This window comes from Pteronotus mesoamericanus, unplaced genomic scaffold (genome assembly GCF_021234165.1).
Source record: "Pteronotus mesoamericanus isolate MK-2021 breed Mesoamerican mustached bat unplaced genomic scaffold, CSHL_Meso_final contig_192, whole genome shotgun sequence".
Classification (NCBI taxonomy): domain Eukaryota; kingdom Metazoa; phylum Chordata; class Mammalia; order Chiroptera; family Mormoopidae; genus Pteronotus; species Pteronotus mesoamericanus.
The window spans coordinates 3,250,427-3,260,254 of record NW_026555082.1 but is presented as its reverse complement, the minus strand read 5'-3'; positions in this window follow the sequence as shown (position 1 = coordinate 3,260,254).

Genomic DNA, 9,828 nt, shown 5'->3' with positions numbered 1-9,828 from the left:
GCAAACGGCCAACCAGCGCCGGGAAGGAGGCACAGCCTCCTCAGCCAGCAGGGAAATGCGCGAAGCCCAGTGGGAGAGCCCTGCACCCCAGGACGCCGCTGTCCTGGAAGAGAGGAAAGGAAGGAAGTGCTGGTGAGGACGTGGAGGCAGGGAGCCCTCGGTCACTGCCCGGGCACGGAATTGGAAAGCGGCATGGAGCGTCTCAAAAGCTCAAAAAATAGAACTGCCGGGTGACCAGCAATCCAACCTGCGAGTATGGATCCGAAAGCACTGGAATCAGGAACGCCGAGGGCATTTGCACACACGCGGCCGCAGTGTTCCCAGCGGCCACCAGGTGGCAGCCGCGTGTCCGGTGCGGGCGGGCGGTCAGGGAAATGCTGTGGCAGGAAACCACCTGCCCGGGCCTGTGAACTCGGGGCCCCACAGACCAGCAAGCACGGCCCGGGGCGCCAGGAGCCCCAGCGCCTCGCTGCAGGGAGTGTGGGCTCGGGCGGAGAGACGGCGCCCGGCAACTTCCCCAAAGGCGGTTGTGGGCCACGCCCGCCCCAGTCCTGCCGACGACGGACCCTCTGCAGCGGACGCCCAGCCTGGCTTCGACTTTCGTCGCTGATCGCTGCTCGGCCCGAACGGCGAGGCGAGAAGCCGCTCGGCCGCATGTCCATCCTGTGCATGTGGGACCTGCACCTGGTTTCCTGTCTGCCCTTGGTTCTGCCTGAATTTCCTGAACTGGGAAGCCGTGTGGACCATGACAAGGTTTGCTGCATTCTTGGGGAGACACAGGAGGTGGCGGGGGGTCCCCCTGCAGAATGCGGCCCAGGGGGCTGGGTTTCAGGGCCAGGCAGGGGCCTGGGGCGTGAGGCAGGTGTGCAGGTGCCTGCTCCCAGGCGGGGGAGTAGAGCCAGGGGTCGAGGAGGAGAGAAAGGCCGGGGGGGGGGGGCAGAGGCCGCCCCGCCCCCACCGCCCTGTCCCCAGCGCAGGCCTGGCAGCCTGGGGTGCGGCCCCGGCAGGGTGGGGTGGCCCCCACTTGTCTGGCTGCTCCTGAGCCCACGGCCGCCATCCAGGACTCGGGCCAGGGTCCCTGTCGGCACCGCGGCCCTGGCCTCCCAGGGCCGGGCTGTGTGGCTCCAGCAGGCCCTCTGCCTCCGGGGATCTGCGTTCGGTCACCAGTCTTGGTCTGCGCGGCGGCTCTGGCCACAGCCGAGCCCTCCGAGCCGGGCCTGTGCTGCTGGCAGGGAGAGGAAGCCCCGACGCAGGCAGGTTCCAGGAGTCAGGCCCAGAGGCCAGCTCGCCCCTCCCCGGGCTCTGTCCGGCCTTGCACGCCCGGCGCTGACCGGAGGCCAGAGGTCAGCTGCAGCCAGGACCGCAGCGCCCCCAGAGGCACCCGGCTGTGCGTGGGCCGACGTCCCGCTGCATGTGTAGGCCGGGGCGTGGGTTCGATCCCCGGCAGGGTAGCAACCGATGGGTGGAGCAACGTGGATGTCCCCTTCTCAACAATCAATCAACGAGAAAACGTTTAAAATAAAGATTATTTTTTCAAAAACCACCCAAGTCCAAGAGCTAGATTGAAAAACAGCTGTTTGAAGGGTCGGTGAGGACGAAGGCAGCCAGGACGCAGGGCCGGCCGAGCGCAGGGCGTGTGCTCACGGGGACCGCGTCCCACCTGGCCCTTGGGGCTGCGGACGCGTGGGTGGTGCCGGAACCGGAGGCTCCCACGGCCGGGGGGCGAACTTGGCTGTGGAAGGCGCCTGCCGCGTGTGCGGTTCCCCTCGCGGTGCTGGCCCGTCCTCAGGGGTTCGGGGTGGGACGCGAAGCAGGAAGCTGCCGCTGAAGCCCTGAACGGCTGAGCCGGGGTCGCGGACGACGCTGGGGGCCGGCACCGAGGAGACGCCCCTGGACGTCGCCCAGGCTCGCGGCCGAGGCCCGACGAGACCTCCGCGGGGGCACCAGGAGCCGGCCCCGCCCTGCCCTCCGCTGGCGTCCACGCGCACGGTCCCCCATCTGCCCGCCCGATGACCAGGAGGCCAGGAGATGGGACGGTCGCAGCAAGGAAAGGGGGACACGGCGGCGGTGGCAGGAGACACGGACTGGCCACCCAGGTGTTGGGGCTGCCAGACGTGGCCCCTGACACAGTTATGAATAAACGCTCCACAAATAAATGACAAGTTGAAGAATTTTACCAGAGGCCTAGAGTCTATGGGAAAACCCCCCGTCCGATGGGAATTCTAGAATTAACGATAAAATAACTGAAATCAGGACCCTGACGGGCCGCGGGGCAGCGCCAGCAGACCCTGGGAGCAGCGGCCCGGCTCCCGCGGGCACTTCCAGCCCCGCCCCCACCGGCCCCGGAGGCGGGGCTCCCGCTGCCCCATCGCTCCCCGCAGGGAGCACCGAGGGTCTGTGCTGCGACACCCTGCGGGCTTGGGGAGGACCAACGTCAGGGCGTCCTGGCTCGGGCTGGGGCGGGGAGCTGGCCGCTGCCAGCTGCAGGCAAGGCGAGGACACCCGGGCCTGCACCAGACCCGGGCGCGGGGACAGGCCGGGGCGGAGGAGCCTTGCCGGCGCCCTGACGGGGGGCGGCCCGCCGCCTCCCTTGAGCCCACGCAGGATGACAGCGGCTTGTTCACCCCCCGCCCCCCCCCCCGCCCCCCCCAGGACCCTGGGTGGGCAGGTGGCGTCCCGGCCTCCTCCACCCTTTGCCGGAACCTGTGCCCTGGCTCCGGTGCCCACCAGCAGCGAGTGGCCACTCCCTGTGGCCTTCAGGGTCAAGTCGCCGCCGAGCTGGGCAGGGGCCCCCCTGACCCAGCCCCTCGCTCTGGCCCCACCATCGCCCGGCCTTAAGCCCCAGGCCACCCCCGCCTCTGGTGAGTGGTCCCGGGGCAGGGAGCAGGCGGCAGGTCCTGCAGGGACCCAGCCCCGGCGGCTGGGGACGTCCAGGAGGGGCAGGGCTCTGCTCGCCTCCAGAGCCAGCGGTTCTGAGGCTGCCTGCATTCTGTCCCGCGGGGAAAGGCGCAACCCGCCCCCGCAGCTGGTAACCGCGGGCAAGCGAGGGGCGCCGGCCGCCCCTGGGCGCGGGCGGCAGGGGCGTGGCGAGCATGCACGTGGCGAAGAAGGGTCACAAAGCCACCCTCTGAGGATGGTGCCTTTAAACACCGGGCAGTCCAAGAGACGCTAGGAAAAACCCCCGATACGAGCAAAATTACCTGGCAATCTGACAAGGAGAAGAGAGTGTGGAATCATCTTTTTTTTTTTTCTATTCCAATAATGCGTTCTTAGAAATGGGAAATTAGATACCTCTGATAAGGGGTTAATTTATATGAAGAACTTCCACGACTCAACACCAGGAAGACAAACAGTCCAATTCAAAAATGGGCAAAGGACCTGAGGAGACACTTCTCCAAACAGGACAGAAAGACGAGTCACACACATTTGAAAAGATGCTCAACGTCACTAATCATCAGGCAAATGCAAATTAAAACGACAATCAGACATCGCCTCACACCGGCCAGAATGGCCACCATCAATGGATCAACAAACAAGTGCTGGCGAGGATGAGGAGGGAGGAAGACGCTCGTGTGGGTGGGAATGCAGACAGGGGCAGCCCCTGTGGAAACCAGTGAGTAGTTCCTCAAAAATTAAAAATGGAACTGCCTTTTGACCCAGTGATCCCACTTCTGGGAATATATCCTAAGAATCCCAAACACTAATTTGACAAGATTGGACGCATTCTGGGTAGTATGGCCTCATTAATTCGAAAGAATACATGTACCTCTCTGTTCACTGCAGCATTACTTGCAACAGCCAAGATCTGGAAACAGCCCAAGTGTCCATCAGCAGATGAGTGGATAAAAAGAGCTGTGGTCACAGACACAATGGAACCCTACGTGGCTGTGAAAAAGAAGGAACTCTTACCTTTGGCGACAGCAGGGACGGGCCTGGCGATGATGCTGAGCAAAACAGGCCCGTCAGAGAAAGAGACACACCACAGGGTGTCACTCGTATATGGAAGCTACTGAGCAAAATAAGTGAATGAAAGAGAACCAGAGGCACAGACACATGGAACGGACTGACCGCTGTCCGGGCGGGGGGGTGGAGGTGAGCGACGGTGGAGGGATCAGCTGAAGAACACGTGTGCAGGACCCGCGGCCACAGGCCACAGCGTGGTGAGGTCGGGGGGAGGGGAAATGGGGACATCTGTAATGGTGTTAACAATACCTTTTTCAATTTTTGTTTTTGTGCTTCAAAGGACACTGTCCAGAAAGTGAAAAGACAACCCACAAAATGGGAGAGGTCACCTGCAAATCCTATGTGTAATAAAAGTCTAATACTGTAAACAAAATATACAAAGAATTCTTACAACTCCATAATAATAATTTTCAAAATAACCTAATTAAAGCAGGGACAAAGGATTTGAATAGACCTTTCGCCAGAAAAGATGCATAGACGGCCAATGAGCACAGGGTAAGATGCTCAACATGATCGGGCATCAGGGAAATGCAAACTAGAGCCATTTCCCACCCACTGGGACGGGTGCAATCGTAGAGAACCCAGTGGCAAGGGCCGGAGGGTGCGGCCTAGTTGGAACCTGGGTACAGCGTTGCTGGGGTGCATTTTGATGGTGCGGGGCATTTTGGAAGATGGCTCAAAAGTTGCTCAACAGGTTAATCACGGAATTACCAGAAAGTCCACCTCCAGATGTGTAACCGAGAGACTGAAAGCGTATGTCCCTGCAGAACTTGCACAGGAGCGTTCCTAGCAGCGCTACCCATGAAGCCAAAGCGGAGGCAACGCAAGCGCCCAGGAATGCGTGGGTGGGCAAACCCACGGGGCCCAGCCGTGCCGGGGAATATTATTTAGCCCTGAAAAGGGACGAGGTGCTGGCACCTGCTACAACGTGGGGAGCTGGGAGGCACGACCCTGAGCGAGAAGCCAGACGCGAGGGGCCACACGTTGCAGCTGGTTTATACGAAATGTCCGAAATACCCAATTCCACAGCGACAGAGACAGAGTGGTTGCCAGGGTCTGGGGGAGGGAGGAACGGGGCGTTCTGGATTTAGGTCATGCTACCCGGGATGGTGGCACGACTGTGAACACACCAGAAAGCACTAAATTATACACTTTATTTCTCTAAAGAATTTTCTTATGTTTAGAGAGAGCGGGAAGGGAGGGAGAGAGGGAGAGACACATCTGTGTGGTTGCCTCTCGTGCGCCCCCTGCTGGGGACCTGGCCCCCAACTCAGGCCGGTGCCCTGCCTGGGAATCCAACCGGTGACCCTCTGATTCGCAGGCCGGTGCTCAATCCACTGAGCCCCACCAGCCAGAGCAAATTATACAGTTTAAAGGAGTGAAGTTTATAATATGTGAATTACATCTCAATTTTTTAAGTTTTTTAAAAAGAATGAAAAGAAGGAGAGACATTCCGGGAAACAGCGCCTTAGAAGTACTTTGCCTGAAGACCTGTGGCTTTCATCACATGTGCGTTATAGTTCAGCAAAAAATGAAGGAAACACAAAATCGCAGCCTGTTCCGCCCCCGAAAGCACGGCCGAGGAGGACTGCGGCGCTGCACTCCTTCCCGCCCACCCCGCCCGTGGGCGGGGGCGGCCTCCTGGGCCCAGCGCGGCGCTGAATGGCCAGGGGCAGAGCCGCGAGGAGGCGCGAGCCTCTTGGATGAAGTTCGAAGCGGCACCGCGGCCGCGGGCCAAGGAGGGGGCGGCGGCCCGACCGCAGGGCACGGGGCGTCCCCGGGGCACGGGAGCGCAGGGGCGTCTGCGCGCGTCCAAGCGTCGAACTGGACTCAGTTCTGCGTGTTCGCTGCGCCCTAGGGAAGCCGCCTCAGCGAAGAAACGGCTTCGGCTGTTCACAGTCGCTTAACGCACACGCAGAATAAGCTTCAGCAGTTTTGAAACTCACTTTATTCTGGGAGCAGCCAAACTTGGGGGGGAGAACCCGGGTCCAAGGGGGGGGGCGCCTGGAGCTCATCGGGCTCCCAAGCCCTGTCCTCCGTTCAGGTTCCGTGGCCAGAGAGGCCTCGGTGACAGCACCCACCCGCCCCCACACCAGCCACCGGCCCCCGCTTACCGAGGCCCCGGCGCCCCTCGCAGCTCCCCCACCCCAGACTCCAGCCGGTTCCCTCCTGTGGCTGCCAGGCCACAGGGAGGGAACACTAATCCTCTGCTCCCCGAGCCCGGGTCACTGCCACGCCCACCAGCACCAGCCCCTGGATGGGGTGGGACAGCGCCCGGGGTCTCCTAGGCCGGGCCTTGGACTCGAGAAGTCAGTGTGGGCGCGGCGGGGTGGGGGGGGCAGGGCCATCCCACTGCACAGGCCCCAGAGGGGGCAGCCCCGTGGAGGCCGGCAGCAAAGAAAGGGGAGACGGGGCCTGCCTGCCCGGATTCCAGGGGACAGGAGAGGAGGCGGCGGTGGCAGGCAGGCACCACCGTCCCGGGAACACGCACGTGGGCCTGCCCCCGGCTGCCGTCTGTCGTGGCCCGCCGGCCGCCCGCAGAGGCCGCGCTGCGCGTCAGGCGCCCCCGCGCTCCACCGGGCTCCCCCAGGCCTGTGCCGGCTGTCCCCAAACCCCGGTCCCCACCCTGCTCCATCACAGCCCCCACTCCGGGACCGGAGCCGAGGTTACCGCCCTGGTGGCCCCCAAGATTCCCTGTCCCCTGAACCAGCCCGGGGCCCCTTCACTGTCCGCCCTCGCGGGACGCACAGGCCGAGGTGGGCGCGGGGTCTCACTCGCGTCCGTGGCAGCTGCTGCCCCCAGCTGCACCGGCGGCGCACAAAGCGGCCTGTCTGCCTGCGCCCCCGCACCCCATTTCTCCCACGATGTCCCCCACGCCCGGCACATCCCCCTTCGGCCCGCCCCCCCTCTGCTTGCCCTCAGCCCGGCACTGCCGCGGGTCTTGGCCCGCGCGGTCACCCCCCGGGACGCCCTTGTTCCTGGAGACCCCAGCCAGCCCGCCCCTCGCGCCCCTGATGCCCATGTCCGTGGACCCCACCCCTTTCCGGGCCTCTTGCCTGGCACGGATGGAGCGGCGGCGCCCGGGATCTGCACCCCCCCCACCAACATCCTCGGGGCGGCGCGAGCCGCCAGATGGTGCCGTTTCCCCTCCAGGCCGCGCTCCGCTCCGGGTTTGCGGGAAAAGCGCCCCAGCGCGGCCCGCGGCGGGGGCCCTGCCGTGGCGCCGCGGAGCCACCAGGGTGCGCGCGGGCCGCGAGGACCGGGCCGGGCGGCTCGGAGCGCGGGATGAGGCCGCTCAGCGCCTGGCCAAGGGGCCCCCGGCAGACCCCGCTCCTGGTTGGCGCTCTGCGTGGCCTCAGGGTGACTTGGGACGCCCCTGCCCCGCTGTCCCCGTCCGCATAGCTGCCTTGGGAACCCTCCTGTGGGACTTGACAGTGCCGGGTCGCCCCTCAGGGCCTGGCGAAGTGATCCACGGCCCCCTGGCTGGGGCCCGCGCCCGCCTCCGGCCGCCACCGCCGGCCCCCCTACCCCGCGCGCTCCCTTGCCCGGTGGAGCCTGGGCGTCCTCAGGGTGCGGGAACCTCACCACGAGCAAATCCCACCGCTCGGTATTCGGGTGCCTGTCCACTCCCGCAGACACTGTTGTTGGGGGATGGGCCGGGGGCTTAATTTCCGTCAGTTGGGGGGCGGCAGGGGGCTTTCAGCAAGGACCGCAATCGAGTGGCTTACTCTCTCCCATTCTTGGGGCCAAAAGTCGAGGTGCCCCAAGCAAGGGCCGCGCGCCCTCTGGGGCCCTAGGGAAGGACGGTCCTGCCTTCTTCAGCTGCTGCTGCCGGTGGCGCTCAGTCCTCGGCTCATGGCTGCAGAACGACTCTGCGTCCATCGTCACACGGCGTCCTCCCGTGCGTCTGTGTCCAAATTTCCCTCCTCGGTCACCAGTCGATCGGGCTGAGGCCCAGGCTAATAGCCGCGTCCTGATCTGACTGCACCTGTGAACGCCCGCTGTCCAAATGCGGTCTCACCGCCAGGTGCCGAGGCTGAGGGCGCGACGCCGCGAGAGCGTTCAGGGGCGCCGTGCACCCCGAGCCGCCGCAGGCGACAGGATCGCTCCGGCTCGTTGAAGCCGCCGCGGGCGCCCCCAGAGCCGCGAGGACACTCAGGTCTGCTGCCCCCGCAGAGCCGGGAGCCCCTCTGTCTCTGCGGCAGCAGGAGGCGGGCGCCGCCGCAGCCCCGGAAGGACGCAGCCTTTGCAGGGCCGGGCCCACGGCTGCGCGCTCCGCAGGCCGCACGCCTGCCCCGGCCTCGGGCAGAGGCGGGCTGACACCTCACCTCTGAGTCCTCAGTCGCGATGGGGGAGCCATCGAAGGCAGAGAGGACATTCAAAGGACGCTGGGCAGCGCCGACTTCGCTTTCTCCCCCTCCTCACTGTGCACCCTGGAAAGCGGGGAGCCTGCCCCCCATGCTGGGCAGCTGATGGGAGTTTTGCCTTCGTGGTAAAAGGATGGGCATCTCTACCACCATCCTCCGCGCCCCGGCAGCCGGCCTGGGACATGGACGTGGCGTCTGGAGCTGTGGCAGCTGTCTGGGTCTGCGAGGAAAAGGACACCGGCCTTTTGGAGGCGCTCGCCCAGGCCCCGGGGGTGGCTGGTCAGCACGGACATGACCGCCTCCAGGCTTCTCATTTGCCGAGAACAAGAAACCCCCATCAACTGGAACCACAGCGCTTGTCAGCAGGTCCCCTACTGGAAGCCAGAAGTTCCAGTAGGCTGGCCGCCGGCGCGTGCGGCCTGGAGTTAGTGAGACTTGGGCCACGTGAGGAGCTTATGCACCGGCTGAGCTGGCTTCTGAGGCGGCAGGGAGAACAGAAGGGGCGGCACGCAGACCCATAAAGGCCGGGTGGGCCGGGAGCGGAGGCCCAGGGGCCTGTGAGGGCCGCGTCCTCAGCAGGAGGCGGCCCTCGGGAGCAGAGGCGCTTCTTCTCCGTGAGCTCAGGTACCTCGGCCTCTGGAGACGGGGTCGCAAAGCGCCTCCATCCCGCTGCTGCCTCTGGATCAGCCCCGCGCGCCCTGCGCAGAAACCCGCGCTGCACGGAGCCTCCTGGCCTCCGGCTGCATCGGCCTCCTCACGCCCAGGCCGGCCGGCAAGGCTCAGGGTGCCAGCGGCCAGCGGGCCCGCCAGGTTGGAGGGAGATTCCTGTCTCGAGAGGCCCGGGCTCGGAAGAGCTGAGCAGGACGTGCAGGCTGCCGCGGGCAGCGCGGAGGGGCAAGGCAGGGCGCCCCCGCCCAGGGCTAAGCCAGGTCCCGGGGCGGGGTGCGGTCTGCGCCGGGGAAGCAAGAGGGCTCAGCGCGGAGTGTGAATGAGGCCGTGGCCTCCGCAGGCTTGCGGTCCGACCCCATTCACCCAGGACTCCGCGCCCTCCTGCTGCAGTCACGGTGGGGGCCGCAGGGCGCGTGATCGTCACTCATCCACCGCGTCTCCCGTTCACGCCTCCGAATGAAGGGACAGTGCCAGGCACTGATAAACACGGCGAAAAACAGAGGGGCCCGGCCCTGAGGCCGCCGCCGCCCAGCAGGAGGCGAACAGACAAACCCGCCAGGTAGAGACAGCGCCGAGGGCCGGTGGCCACCGTGCCTCCTTCTGTGAGTGACGCTTGGGGAGCGCGCGGGACGTCGGCCCGGAGGGCACGGGAGAGACCCCCGCACGGTCCGGTCCAGCCGGAGCGCACGCCCGGGGCTCGGGCAACAAGGGACCCGCCCACCCAGCGCGGCGGGCGGAACTCGCGGCCGCGGCTCGCGTTCCCGGGGGGCCCTTCCCGGAGCGGCCCGCACGCCGCCCCACGTGACGCACGGGCGCGCGAGAGCGGAGT